The sequence below is a fragment of the Rattus norvegicus genome, chromosome 3 (assembly GCF_021556685.1).
Source record: "Rattus norvegicus strain SHRSP/BbbUtx chromosome 3, alternate assembly SHRSP_T2T, whole genome shotgun sequence".
Classification (NCBI taxonomy): domain Eukaryota; kingdom Metazoa; phylum Chordata; class Mammalia; order Rodentia; family Muridae; genus Rattus; species Rattus norvegicus.
In genome coordinates, this window is record NC_141536.1 from 77,822,040 (window position 1) to 77,836,616 (window position 14,577).

The 14,577-nt window shown below is 47.7% G+C and overlaps 1 protein-coding gene and 1 long non-coding RNA gene across 8 annotated transcripts in view; one reads left to right on the forward strand and one right to left on the reverse strand.

Annotated features, from left to right (window-relative positions):
• Window positions 1-3,257: 3,257 nt before the first annotated feature.
• Window positions 3,258-5,482, reverse strand: LOC147995576 (uncharacterized). Its single transcript, XR_015684506.1, has 2 exons — window positions 5,248-5,482; window positions 3,258-3,449 (listed from the first exon to the last, which is right to left on the reverse strand). It is a non-coding gene; the product is annotated as an uncharacterized LOC147995576 (long non-coding RNA).
• A 117-nt stretch (window positions 5,483-5,599) lies between these two features.
• The window catches only part of Chst1 (carbohydrate sulfotransferase 1), a 64,386-nt gene continuing 55,408 nt past the window's right edge, over window positions 5,600-14,577 (forward strand). For 3 of the 7 annotated variants that reach the window (XM_087650867.1, XM_087650873.1, XM_087650868.1), the window contains exons 1-2: window positions 5,611-5,696; window positions 9,459-9,634. The gene's annotated coding sequence lies outside the window, so the exon portion shown is untranslated. Of the gene's footprint in view, window positions 5,697-9,458; window positions 9,905-14,577 lie in introns of those variants that run through there. The other 4 variants (XM_087650866.1, XM_087650870.1, XM_087650869.1 and 1 more) reach the window with 4 other exon arrangements.

The window sequence follows — 14,577 nt, forward strand, 5'->3', positions numbered from 1 at the left end:
AGGAGTTGAGAGCTGCGCTTTCCAGAAGCCCTGAGGGGAAAACCCGTGCTTGGCACTTAGCTGTCACTCAGTAAGTGCTAGCTATTATCAATCCTCTGGGAGGGGCAGTGGAGGGTCTACCTGTGTCCTGTGGTTTGGATAAAAAAAAAAAAAAGTGGAACTGAGTGGAGACTTTAAAAGAGAGAGCCAGGAAAACAGGCTGTTACAGTTGCCTTTTTTGTCTCTCCCTGGGTTTGTTAGAGTTGCAGAGGCCAAGTCCCATTAGGGAATGGGAGGGAAAGCTGGAGCTAAGGAGTAAGGCATGTGCTGCGGCTGGTAGCCCAGTGACTGAGCAGCGCCATGAGGGGTGGGGTGCAGTGACAACTCTTTCACATAGGGCCTTCGAGCAGTGAGGACAAAGAAGTGGAAGCTGGAGAATGGGACAGAGTATGGGCAGGAGCGGGCGGAGCCACGTCAGCCTATAATAGTGGTTGTGGTTGCTGGGGGTGGGCAAGAGCCCACCTACTCATTTCTTCTAGTCAAAAGAACTAGGGTAGAGAATGTTTACTGGGAGATGTCTCACATATCACTCTCTAAAGTGACAACTTACTCAGGGATCACTGATTGTTATGGTCTGACAGGAAAAATCCCCCAAACCCAACCCTGCAAAGAGAACCAGAGACAAATGGATTTCCAAATCTGTTTGACAGGAATGCTCCGAATACAGAGGGAATAGTGCAGTCCATCCACTGAGGTTTAATGAGGTTCCCATGCTGCGTCTATTTCTCTTGGCCTTTCCTACACCCACTGTTTTGTGTTTCCTTTTATCAAGCCATTGAATCTGAGGCATCTGTTAGGGTAGGGGATGCAGGGTGGGCCACTCTTGAGGCAGCTAAGAGAAATCATATGATGTTGATTTTGAAAGAAAAAGAAGTTGAACTTCAAAAGTAAGGGCTGAGGGAACCAGAAAGGCATTTTTTTTTGCAACGAAGTGAAAATTGAAAAGCCACTTGGGTTAGTCTACCCAAGCTAAGGAACTCTGGTCTATGATATAGGGAGAAAGCATGTGGGAGAGGGAGACACCAAACAGGCAAGGAGAGAGAGAGATGGGAGGAGAGAGGGGGGAAGGGACAGAGGCATGACAGAGACCTGTGGCAGCAGGGCCTAAGGACAGAGACTAGAAAGAGACAGCTCTGAAACTAGCCAGTGCGTGTATTTGCTAAGCTTTCCAAGTCTTCTTTATTCTCATTTCCGCTGACTGTGGTTCTAAGCCATTTTTGCAGAGAAGAGATCTATAAAGTGCCATCTTCGTGTTTCTAGGGAGTGTTGCATTTGTTATTTTCGTTTTCCATTCTCCACGAACCTTCTTCAAAATCTCTCTGATGCTCCAGAGCAAAGTCTGAGAGGTTGTGTGCTCACGGGGTTTAGACGAAGGGAAGAAGAGGCGGGAAGCCATGGAGAGGAGGGAGGAAAGGAGGGCTTCTGAAAGGCCAGAGCTAAGAAGTCAGCTTCTGGAAGCTGTTCTCCTTTTTCATCTCCATGGATGAAGCGCTGACCAGGGGCTTGGAATGACAGCGTGAGGAGACTGGGAAGGTGTGGCAGCGTGGTGGCTTCCCACTTGAGAAAGCAGTAATGGGAAGTGTTGTCTTTGAGGGCGTTGGCCTCACTGTGGAAAGTATGGTGGCTGTGAAGGTGGGAGAGGGTGAGCTGGAGACGGGTCCTCCATGAAGCCTGGTTTAGGATAACACTGAATTGCTGATTTTACTCGTAGCAGGTGACTAGCATTTCTCCCCATCCAACAAAAGGTCGGGAAAGTGGGAGCTACCGAACATGAACAGGGCCCGGAAGCCAAGTGTTGCTAGAATGAGTAGATTTGCACCTCATCCCACCAAGAGGGAACACAAACAGGTCAGAGAAATGCTCAGGCAGAGACAGAGCTGGGGAGACACAACAGAGACGTGAGCAAGATGGTCGGCAAACTGATTCTTGAAGTCAACCCAGATGTCTCCCCACCCACGCCACCCCTGCTCTTTTGATATCCCATATCTGGAAAGCAGTGATAAGCATCTGATAGCCAGTCGTTAGATCTTTAGAAACCAAGAAAGAGTGAGGGAGGGGCACAGAGGAAACTTTATTCTGAAGGGAGAAGTCCCGCCCATGGTAGAAGATCAAGTGGCACTTGAGTCCCTTGTTGTCCTCTGTCTCTTTTAGGCCATGTCCTATGAGAATCCATGTCACCCTTCTCAATCCCCCATGGTTGGCATCTTCATCTCTCTCAGAGCGGGAGTGGAAACTGTGTTGTGTGTTGTGTGTTGTCTGTGTATATATGTATTACCTGTTGGGCATGTAAAGGCAAGAGAGCTAATGGTGGGAGGATTGCTTGAGCCAAGGCAAGGTCAAATACAGAGAAAGATGGGACCTTTGGAGAGGTGACCCTGTCTTCTGCATCTTGTCATAATCTCTGGTTCCACTCAATAGAAGGCCACTCAGCCATTCCATAAAGAATTCAGAGCCCTCTGCTCCGGTCACCTGACTTCCTGATTTTGCTCAACTGATGACTGATGACCGATGATTCTTCTTGCCAGTTGAGGAGGAGCAAAAGCAACTCAGACAGAGCACTAAGTCCTAGACAAGGCAGGGCACTCTTGGGAGACAGTCCCTAAAAATTGCCCACTTCTTTTCCACATTGGCAACTGTGGAGCAATGAAGGCCGAATCAGACACAAAGGTGGAAGAACAGGCCTGTGCAACTGTGACCTTGCCTCTGAGCAGGCAGGGAGAGGAGTTAACTGCTTCAGTTTGAAATGGTCTGGTTGAGAGAGGGGAGCTGAGGAGAGTATTATGGTAATGACATAAGGCAAGGCTGAGGAGCTGCCTGTGTGGCCTGGCTCTCCCTGGAGCCGTGTGGAAGAGGACCCTCCGGGAGTAATTGACACTTTGGTGCTATTTAAGATTCAGGAGTGATGTTTTGGGTAAATTGTTTTCTTAATTTTCAAGGAATGAATGACATTGTCTTAAGTAAGACTTAAACCAACTCCCCATTCTCAGATGGCTCTTGGCCCTTCCCTGGCTCAGGGTTCCTCCTGCAAAGCATCTTATTGTGAGAATTGGAGAAGTCCCACTGGGGCAGAGCAGGGGCGGGGTCAGGTCGGGGGCACGGGCAGGGGGCATGGGGCAAGGGGGCGATGGTGTAAAGCTGTATGCTAGCTAGCATTCACAGCTGCCATGGGATGAGAGCGCATTCCCAATTAACCACAGCAGCTCAGGACAAGGCGAGAGTTACTCAAACAGCATCTTTATTTAAAAAAAAACAAAAAACCAAATCAACCAACAAAACAAAAAACATGTGCAAGACAGGAGCGTACAGGTTTTTGTTTCACTGACAGTCTTTGCCCCATCAGCAGTGTGTTGGGGCCATTCCGGTCTTGTGCTAAATGGATTCCTCCTTCACCCTGGGGCATCTCCTTCCTCCTGGTGAGGAAAGAAGCAGGCAGTCTATCCCCAACCTGTTGTTAAGTTCCTCCTCTCTGTCCATCTCACCTCCTGATTTCTCTGTCCTTGGACAGACTTTTCTGTCTTGGCCACACACATTCTACTGTAGGCCTCTTCACTGGGTTGACTGAGGGAACTCGAGCCCTCCCCTGTATGCCAGCTATTTAGGGATATGAAGAGGCATTAAAGCTGTAGAACAGTGAGCACGCTGTCAGCAAAGGAAGGAGCCCTGCCCAAGGCTTGTTAGACATCTTTTTTGAAGGGTCATAAAGAGTCTTCCCCTCCCCGATCCCTGTCTTCATGGTTACAGAATCCAGTCTTTACAGTTTTCCAAAATTAATGTTGAATATTGTGAAAGAGCCTGGTGTGGAAAAGGTTCAGTTCTTTACAGAGCCCAAAGCTCAACGCCTGTGCTCTCTCCACTGTCAACCTAAACACAAGTGCTGTTTAGGCAGAGAATGAATTTAGGCTTGCGCTGAAGTGTTAGGCCGGTGGGCTAGGAGGAAGAGCGGCGGGGCTTAGTGGTCTGAGGTGGACGGGGTATCTCTGGGGACCCTTGGCAGCCTTGCAGCACATGGCTCTTGGGTTTTGGGTGTTTATTAGTGAAGTAAGTGAAGATTATATATGGTAGAGCTCAAGTTCTATGTGATTCTAGGGTGAGCTGTCTGGGGATGGGGGTCAGTCAGCCTGAGGGAGACTTCAGAGACAGAGGGCCCTAAGTCAGTTGGGTGATGTGTTTCAAAGAGAGTGAAGAAGAGGAAGGCTGGAGAAGGATGTACCTATCTCCTAAAGTGTCTTGTTTGTGCCAAGCTGGTGGCAGGAACTGTGGGATCAGTGTTGCAGTACAGGGGTGACTGGCAGGCCGAGGAGGTTTCTCTTGGAGCCAGTGAGAATTGTGGGGTGAGAGTTGAGGAGGTGGGTTGGAGTCATTTTCTAAAGCAGTGCACTGAGTTCCTCACACCCATACCTTCTTAGGGTGAACGAGTGAGAAAACCTGCTGCCTGCTGGATTCCTGGGAAGGCCAGAGCCAGGATCTGGCTCTCCATGCTTTTCATTCCTGGCTTTTCCTAGTTCTCCAGAGTTCTCAGCATTTCCCTCCTTCCCCACTGTCCCTCTGACAATCGGGCAAAGGAATGATGGTAATGGTGAAGAGAAGGATGCTTTGTAGAGGAGGAAGAAAAAATCAAGACAATGTTGAGTCGAATCACAGATGAAAGCCTTGCTGGAGCAGAGTGGGCTGGAGTCTAAAGACAGGTGGCTCAGGATCCAGCAGGTCTTTTGAGCTGGTCAGGAGAGTGGTTGAAGGATCCTTGTACAAAGGCCAGCCAGGACACTTTCTGGCATGGCTCTGAGTGGTATCTGTGGTCTCGCTGTGGCCAGTGGGCAGGGAGGCACCCGGAGGGTAGGTCAATGCAATGGTAGGAAGTACCAGGGATTGTCTGATTGACAATCCGTAGGGCCTGGCATGGCCACCATCAGGGCCCTTCAGAATTCCCAGTGTCATTTCCATATCCTGGGCTCTCCCAAGAACTCCTGGGGTGGGGGGTTGGGGGGTGGGGGTGGGGGGAGGGATGGAGTCATGTCCATCCGTAGGAAGAGACAGTAAGTGTGAGGGAGAGGTTTGTGTAAGAAAAGGTGACATCCTTCCCTCTTTACAATGTTCTTGTGTGCCATTAGTCACAGTATGGTAATCTCCAGTACTTAGAGCATTCTATTAAAAATATACTATTGATACTTTATGTCAGACAACCCTCCTGAGCTTGCAGAGAGTCCTTACCTTCACAGAAGCAGGCCCGATCAGTTGGGTACCTTAGTGGTGGTTTCTGAGTCACTTAGGGAATATGGAGAGCTCAGTGGGGTATGAAGAGGGAGATTTCATGCCAGATGCCTTCTTTTCCTCTTCTTGGTGTGCCATATAACGGAGGAACAATGTTCCCACCCTGGGTGATCCAGGAGAGAAAAGGGTAACAAAAGGCCGAGGGCTGGGGTAAGAGGACGGCTGAGATGACTAGGAAGACAGGAAGCAGTCAGACCCACTTAAATACCACAAGAGGCACAGTGTGGGTTTAGGACAGGAAATCAAGTGACAGGAAGTGAGAGCCTGATAGACAGTTCTGTCCCTCTGCACCACTTAAAACTCATTCTTTATATGTGGCATCTTCACTGGGCCCTGGATGTGGATCTAGATAGGACCTGTTGGGAATCGTGCCATAGCTGGTGGAACAGGTACCCTAATCACAAGGGGGTTGAGGCAGCCAGTGGGCAGAATACAGTATGCTCTGGCTCTCCACTTTTGGTCAGCATGACCAAACTCCTCTTCAAGCTCCTCCTCACTGTCATGGCTACCCAGCTCTGCTTTTATCTTTGTAGTTATCTCTCCAGATGGCTCATGTCAAAAGAACCGGGGAGTCTGGCAAAATAATGGCAAGGTGGTAGCTAAAGGGTGGGGAGTGGGTGCTTGTTCTTGATGGCAAAAAGCTTTAGGGTATGAATCGTCTGATTTTACTTAAGATATGCACAAGTAGAAGACCCTCTGCCAGAGGGTGGCTGGAAGAAGAATGGTTAGTCTTATTCATTGGCAGGCAAAATGCAAGGTTACTTTTTAGGGTGTGTTGGGTTAGTTATGGGAGGTCATGAGTGAGGATGTTTTGGAAGACTGGGTGACTGGTGAGGCAGAGTCATTTCTCTGTAGATTGCCTATGCAGTTTTTAGGCACTGGGGATGCCCTCGGAAATGAAAAGGAGAAGTAGGTTCTGCTGGTGAAAGGTCGGAGTTCATGTTTCCTTCCTCTAAAGCCCACTCTAGGGCTGGTGCTTGAGGGCACCCTTCCTCTACTTCCTGTTTTCATTATTCATACTTTTCGGTGATCATTGTCTCTCTAATGGGGAACAAAATTGGATGAGCAGAAGGAGACAAACAAAGACTGACCCTGTTGATAAGTCTTTCTGTTTTATCCAGCTACCTCTCCAAAGAGCTTCTTCTGATGCAAAATTGGAGCCTTTCAACAGTTCAAAGTGACAACAGAAAAGGGAGCTGCACACAGCTGCCCTTTCCAAGTTTGTCTGCTCCTCAACTATGGGGCTCAGACTTGTGTGCACAAAGAGGACCAGAAGGTAGAGAGACCTTTGTGAGTCAGGGATAGGTGGAAGGCAATTTCTTCCTTGACTGCCTAGAGCAGACTCTGGCAACTAGCACATAGTAAGAGCTCAATAAATAGGGAGTCATTATATAGAACGAAATTATTTGTTGAATTTCCATGTGGGTAAATACACAAAGCTGGTTTCACTAGAGGGAGGAAGAACCATAAATGGAGAGTGTTGAGCAGGAGATGGTCCTCAGAGAGGAGCAGAATGAGGCCTCTACAGAGTGAGGATGGGGTGGATGTGGAAAAGGAACCAGGTAAAACAAAATGGAAGAGGGACAGGCGACAAGCACTGAAAGACCAAGGCAGCCTAGGACAATGGCTGTGACTTCTCAGAACCCATGCATACTTCTTCCTCAGAAAGTTCTTAAGTCTTTCCTGTGAGTCGTGGATCTGGCAAGGAAGAGTCCCCACCTCCTCCTGCCAGCATACTAAGTATGGTCAGAGGTCACCATTGCCAGAACCTAGGATGAGGGGGATGAGGAAGAGGAAGAGGGGAGGGGTAGGAGGAGGAGAAGGAGACGGAGGAGGAAGAGGATGAATCTCCACATGATGTGGGAGCTGTAGTGTCTCAAGGAAGATGGCCTCTGTCTAGGAGGAGATCAGAATAACAGTACAACTGTGAAAGAGTTCTGACTCAAATATAAGCCAGAGGTGCTTGTGAGTTCCAGTGAGATTCAACAACGGCAGAATCTCTTCTCGATTGACCATTTTGCAGGGAGCAGATAGGTCACATGCTGCGTGTTAATGTGTGTGCATACATGCCTTCATCCCCAACCCAATCTTTACAGTTACTGTGTGTCAACCAGAGGAATGACTAGCTCATGGTTGTGACATAGCCTCCATGACAGCTGGAGAAAGGAGAGCTGGTGGCCAATAAGTTCTTGATCTGAGCTCCAGAGAGCAGTGTACAATGAGGTTCCCCACTCTTTGAAGCTTCAGTGTTGGAGGTCCTTCAAAGGTCTGCTCTCCTCCAAAACTGTTGAAGTTTGCTTTTCAAATTTTGGGAGACCAGCTTTTTCTTTCTTTTAGGCTAGGAGCATTACACATCTAAATGTGGTGTCCAGTCACTTCCATTTCACAAAACGTTTTAACTCTGCCAAAACAGAAAAGGATAAAACCTCAAAAAGTGATTCTTGTGAGTCAGACTGTCAAAATGGGAGAGGCAGTCCTAGATCTCAGGACACACAACACTTTCAGATTTCATTTTGGGGCCTAAAGGACTCCTTCCATCTTGCTGCCTTGCCTCTGCTTTGACAACAGCAGTGGCTTTTACCTTGTCACCTGGTGGGCGGGAAAGATGCTAGGGGTGGCCACCAGCATTCTGGTTATGCCAGACTAATAAATCCCAGGTTCCCACCCATGTCCTAGAGTCAAATGCCTATTACTAGCTTAAAAAATCACATATATATCTTCCACTTGTCTCCCCCCCCCCCGTTTAATGAATGACTAAATCCTACTCATCCTTCAAAACCCAGCTCGAGTGCCTCAGCCTCATGTCCACTTTGAGACTCTCATATCTTCCTAGAAGGAAGGAACTTCAGATGAGACCTGCCACTCTGAGTGGTGTACTGATGTGGTGACTTCTCTGCTAAACTGAGAGCTCTTTGGAGGTCAGGGTTTATGTGTGTGCTCCCCACCCAGTGCCTGATATGCAGGAAATTATGTAAAGTCTCTCATCGGGAGCTGATGCACAAGGTGTTTTGTCAAATTGCTTTAAAGTTAGTGACCAAGTATGGCCTCAGGTTTGCTGGCAACGTGCAAGAGATGGTGATCCAGGTTGGCGTCTGTTTGATGTCTGTGAGCTGGGAAGCCTTACTTAGCCATGGGGGTTGGCCCTAAGGACCTGATTATAGACAGACACTGGGGTGCAGAGTGAGGCTCCAGTTCTAGAAAGAGAGGACAGAATGAAGAGCTAATCAGCTCCCACACACTTGAGCATGACTTCACCCTTCACAATCTGTCCTTATGGAAATGACTGTTGGCAACAATGCCCAGGGCTCAGGCTGGAGCTCATATGTTTCCTGTGCCACAGCAGACCCCTCCCCTCCCCCACGCCCCCAGCAGAGCTGACTTGGTCCAGTTGTGCTGGACAGTTCTTAGAATTGGTAAGAAAACTGGCTGGCTGCTTTCTGAGCTATCTGTCTAGGGGAATTTTCATACTACCTCATGGCAGGGAGCGGATCACTGAGGGCAGGTAGCATTTGTCATTGAAAGTTCTTGATGTTCTTGGTGTCTTTTGTTGAACTGAAGCCTATCTTCTTTATAACTAGTCTTTTGGGGTTCTAGTTCAGTCTTCAGTACCCCATTGAAATCAAAATCTCCCCTTCACAAAGCAAGCCAGGAGCTCCTTTAAGTACCTCTCATTGGCTCTTCCAGCTACCTACCACCCCACCCTTTCCCACTGTGTGTTGGAATCTTTCCACTACTGTTTGCCCTTCTTTGGGCTTGCAATAAATCATAGATGTCCCTGACAGTACGGAGAGTTAAATCACCCATTTCCTGGAAATTTAGTTAACACAGTCCTAGGAAGCTGTAGACAGAGAAAAAGTCAGTCATCTGGTATCCCCCCCCCTTTTTTTTTTTTTTTTTTTTTTTTTTTTTTTAGAAATCTGCCCTGTTATGGAGCAAGGCTGCCCATTTCATACCCAGGGAGAGTGATCAAGGAGCAGGATGGGTGGGCGTTTCCTTAGTAAATCTCAGGCCTGCTTGATGCTTCACAGTCTTTTCAGATGCGTTCTGAGTCATGATCCTGACCGGTGATATGAACTGTAGTTCTTTATTTTCTGCCATTATGTACAAGGAAGGGCGCTACCTTTATGCTTTGTTTTCCACCATTTAAACAGGACATGGAGTGACATGGAGCCTGATGGAATATGGCCGGGGCGAATCACACAGCCACAGTCATCTATTGTCCCACCACCCTGCACACACTCCCATTGGACATGAGTGTTATGAGAGGCGCATCACATCAACAGAATTTCCCCATGGCTTCTGGTTCTTAGTCATCCAATCAAAACAGGTGACTTGAGTGTGGGATGACACTGTGATGGGGCAACCACCTGGACAGATGTCTCAACACCTGTTGTCTTGTTGTTGGTAAAACCTCCTGGGAAAGCCACTACTTTCTCTTTTCTGATTCTGTGTTTACCGAGCAATATTGTATTCTGCTGTCTTCATCAAATTGTTTGGCCAAGAAGAATGGGCCCTGTGGAGGTGGCTGAGGCTAAACCGATTGCCAACTGAAAAGGAATTTGCCAATGAGCTATAAGATCAGTTCCTGAGGAACTAGGTAAACTGGAACCTTGTCCTTGGAGCATGCTTGAGGAAATGGACAAACTAGTGTTGCTGGTGCACTCTTGGGATGTAATGACTTAGGGTTAATGTGGGACAGAAATCACTGGTAGAGTTTACGGTAAAGATAGAGGAGGGATAATACTGGAGTAGGGAGAAAAAAGTCTATTGTCTACTGGAATCTTTTAACAATTATTCATTTCCCCTTCCAAGATTCCTAACAGAAGTTAAGAAAGGATCAATCTACTAGCTTACGTGCCCTTGTTAGATGCTCTATGAAAGCAATGAGGCACTGTAGTGAAGGCTGCAGTTGGTTTGTAAAGACCAGTGGGAGTGCTTTCCCATCATGATGTTCCTTACTGGGTCATCTGAGCAGAGGCAACATTGGGGAGTTTACTTTTGAACGCCATCTTCAGTCATTCTTGTAGTTCCAGCTTCTGCCCAGGTCCCAGGGGTGGTCAGGCCTAGGTCCTAAGGAGCATGTGTCTCATCAGACAACATGGCATAGGATCAGGAACTGGCTTCTGGTTCCTGCTTCAGAGGTGGGGTGGGGGTGGGGGTGGGGAATGAAGTAGGGAGGAAGGGAAAAAAGAGGGAGGGGGAGAGGTGGGAGAGGGGGGAAAAGAGATCTTTCTGTTCCCCTTTTGATACTTTCCTAGTGTCTTCCTGGAGAGCACAGTCTAGTCCCTCTTTTGTTTTGAGGACATTAGACAATGTCCTTTCCTAGATTCATCTTACCCTGGCTTCTCCCTCTACCTTGAAACAGGAAGATGGTCTTAATAGGTTTCCCCACCCCTGCTCCCCTAAAGCAGGAACTCCTTTTAGGTGGCTGCCCCTTTCTCCCAAGATGACAGCAGCGAGGCCAAAGATTTGAAAGCCTAAGGCTACCAGGTAGAAATCCGAGAGAGGGGCAGAAATAATAGAAAGTCTTGACACAAAAGCAATCTCTTAAAAGTTTAAACTTCCCTGGTACAAGCATGTTCCTAAATAAAATTGTCTTCCTTCTGGCCCCACTCTTTACTGTTCTATTCCTTGATGCAGTAAATCCCCAGTACCCCCAACTCTTCCCTAATTCTCTACGAACTATCGCTTCTTTCTGGCAAATATATTCAATATGGCGGCAGGCAGGAGGCTGCCGTGCACACCTGCTCCTCACTTCCCTTGTTTGTGGTCTGAGAATCGTTTTTTCTCACTTCTCTCTTGGTGGGATGCTACTTTCAGAATCTGAGTTCAGAACATCTCTAGATGTGCATATCAGTTTGTTCTTAACGGATGTCTCCTTGCTAGTGGCAGAGTTGGTGTGTGAGGTTGGGTGTTTCCTAAAGGTGTTTTAGTCTCTTGATGTGGGGATGGTGTGGTTTCTGCAAGGCTTAGGAGCAGGAACTTGGAGAAAGGCAGAAACAAAAAAGGATGAATAAATGGTCTTTAAGTGGTATTGGAAATATGCCCACATCATGACACTGTTCCCTCTTCCTCACCACTACTATGAAGATAATCGGCCATGCTTATCTCCATTCAGTCCCAGTGAGCCTCAGTACTTCTCCTTTCTATGCCTCTGTTGCTGCAAGCTGTTCATCTACTTGTTCTTAATAGCATTTGACTGAGCCCTTGTGTTGAGGGACACCAATGTGTAATGTCATATGTGATTCATTACATCCTCCTCTCTTTCCTCTCAATATTCAGGGTAGTTTACATGGGGCTGTTAAATGTCACTGGACAAATGATAGCTCCTTGTAAGACTTGGAGACTCTCGGAGGCTGACTAGGATACACATTCAATAAGCCGGTAGGTAGGCTGGATCATGTACAATAAAGATCTGCTGATCTCCACATCGATGGCTAGTTTTATACATTTTTTTCCTGGTGTCTTTAGCTTTTATCATTGAAGCGGTTTGTTCCACTCCTCGGCGGAACGTTAAGACCTTGGTTCAAATGTTGCTGTTTCAGAAAGGCAAACAAGCAAACTGTTTCACAGTGCCATGGCTCCAAGGCTGCCCAGGTCTGGGGGCAATCTTAATATTTGACAACTGTCCTTCTTCTCTGACAGAAGTGTAGGCTCCAAGAAAGCACACACACTGACTTTCATGACTCATGGTATCCTGGGCACCTAGTATGAGTGCTGTACACAGTAAGTGCTCAAGCAATTGCTTGACGGATGCATTAAACTTGCCAAGTGAATGCCAAATGTATGGGAAACAAGGGTAGAAAGAATGCCTTGGGAGAGGTCTTACTGTCTTATTTCAGATCTTATGGTAACAGGCTGTCCTGGTTTTTCTCAGTGAAGTGTTAGAGGAACCATCATACTTACTTCTCTGTCAGTATTAACTCACATTCTATTAATGAAGAGGCTAGGCATGTCAAACTCAGACTCAGGAACTGGAACATGCTAAGTGTGAAGCGGCTCCCTTAGACGGCTCCCTTCGGTTACGACGCTTCTCACGTTCACCACATCACCACACCACGGCCCAAATGGGGCAGCCGAAAAGCAGGAGATTAAGCAGCTTTCAGAATTGCTTCTGAGTCTAGCTTGATGGGAGGTGATAACACACAAAACAAACCTTGGAATCAGTGTCCTTGGCATTGACTTAAGGGGCACAGACCTTGGCAGTACCTGGTGTGGACAGTGAGTGTCACCGATCAGAGTGTGCACTCAAACGGCTGCTGTTCTTTGCTCTTGAAGGTGGCTCTGGAGCTCGACTCTCCCATTAGAGGTGATTTCTGTCTTACTTTGGGCCAGACACCTCTGAGAGCTCCTTTGAGAACAAGAGTACGCCCATCAGTTTTGGAGACTCAACTTACAGTGTACTTACTATGTTCTGTCTTTGTGTGTTCCTGACACAAAAGGCATTTTCAAAGAGAAATTGTGAAGAGCTTCCATCTCCACTGAAGAGTTGAAGTTTTATTTCTTTAGAAAGCATCCTGTAGGTGTTAAGCTATGGCTTCACATCTGTTAGCCTCATGCAAAGACCCCAGGCTTGAGTGCAAATCTACCTCACATTTGTGTATCTGGTAGCATCACCGGAACCAATGGGCCCGCAGAAGAGCAGACGCTGAAAGCCTGAGGCGTTCACTGAGGCAGGTCCCCCTTCAGCTGCTGAGGATGTCTAGGGAAAGGTCCCTCTTTAGGGGGTCCTTGGGGCCAGGAAAGCTGGAAGGGACATAAGACTGAGTCTGAAGGGCTAGAGTCCTATGTCTCAGCATTAGGGTTCTTGCGTAGCATATATGAGGCTCTGGGTACCACCCCCACCCTCATCACAAGAAAACCCAAGACGACTTGAGTCTGAAGAGCACAAATGAAACTCTTGTAGATTAGATGTGTAAGTCTTGCACTCAGGGAAGCTGGCTCACAGTCTGCAAGGAAACAAAGACAATGAACAACTGTTGTCAGCTTCAAGGCAATCTCTAGAAAGTTCAGCAAATGACAAAAATGACCCAGGAGACACAGGAGTTTCTTTGGGTGTATGGCAGGGATAAGAAACTGGAAGACATTTGGGTAAGGAAGCATTTTGTCATGCCCAGTTGGGTAGGTAGGTGGACTGCTGTTGAGAGGCCCTGCCTGGGCCCAGCTCTGTATCAACAGGAGAGGATGGTGTCTAGGCAGCAAGAGGAAGAAGCTTGGCTGGCGTGGAAGACAGACTGTCCACTGAGTGGTTCCTTGTCTTTTCTTTCTTGTAGACTGGGAGCTCGCTCCTAGAGCAGGGCCTACGTCTAATCTAGAGGAACTTCGACTGCTCTCTTTAGTCATAATCTTATTGCCCTTTCTGGGAGGTGGGGGAGGGGTGGGGGGTGAAGAAGGAATGGAGCAGCTCTGAAAACATGGGGGTTTAAGGACAGATTAAGGCTTTGTCTCTGGACTAGAACATCTCAACAGGGGGCACTCAACAGCTGGAAGAAGGAGGGAGGAGGAGGAGGAGAGAGAGAGAGGGAGGGAGAGAAAGAGAGAGATATTGATTTTCCTTTTGTTTGAGATGAGTTGTATGGTTTGTTTGACATGGGTCAAAACCTTAGCAACTGGCCTTCTTTTAATGCTGAACTGGCTACAGGAATCAGTGTGGCCACTAGGTTCTGCAGATAGAGTGAATTGCGCAGGCTCAGGAGGCTTTGACTATGCTGGTGTGGGTGCTAGCTTGAGGGGCCTTTGTGCCAACAATCGCTGAAAGCATCGGTGCAGACACTTTTCCTTGGTCTCTTCCACAGGATGCAGAATGGCATGGCTTCCATTCAGCACCTTCATCCGTTCAGCAGGGAGTCTTCTCTCTGTCAAGGTGGTTTTGACTCTAACCTCTTGAAAGACTTCTGAGTGCACAGTCTCCATGGCTTGCACAGTCGCTGGTGTGGGTGCATGGGAGAAAGAGTTGTTTATAGCTTCATTGTTGCTCGCTCGAAATCTGCTGGTTCAAGGTTCAAACCTGCATCTTCAGATGACACCCTGATTACCTCTTCACGATGTTCTCTTTCAGTCGTCTGCTGACCTCAGGCAACTGTGGCAGCCTCTCTACTCTCGGACAGCTGCTCCTTGCATGATGACACTTTGTGTTTGTTGGGCTGGTTCTTTGGAATCATGTCACTCTGGTTAAACACATCAGTGTCAGTGGAGAGAGAGAGAGAGAGAGAGAGAGGAGTTTCATAGAAGAGTTGTTGGTGGTTGGCTCTGACACCAAACTGAAATTCA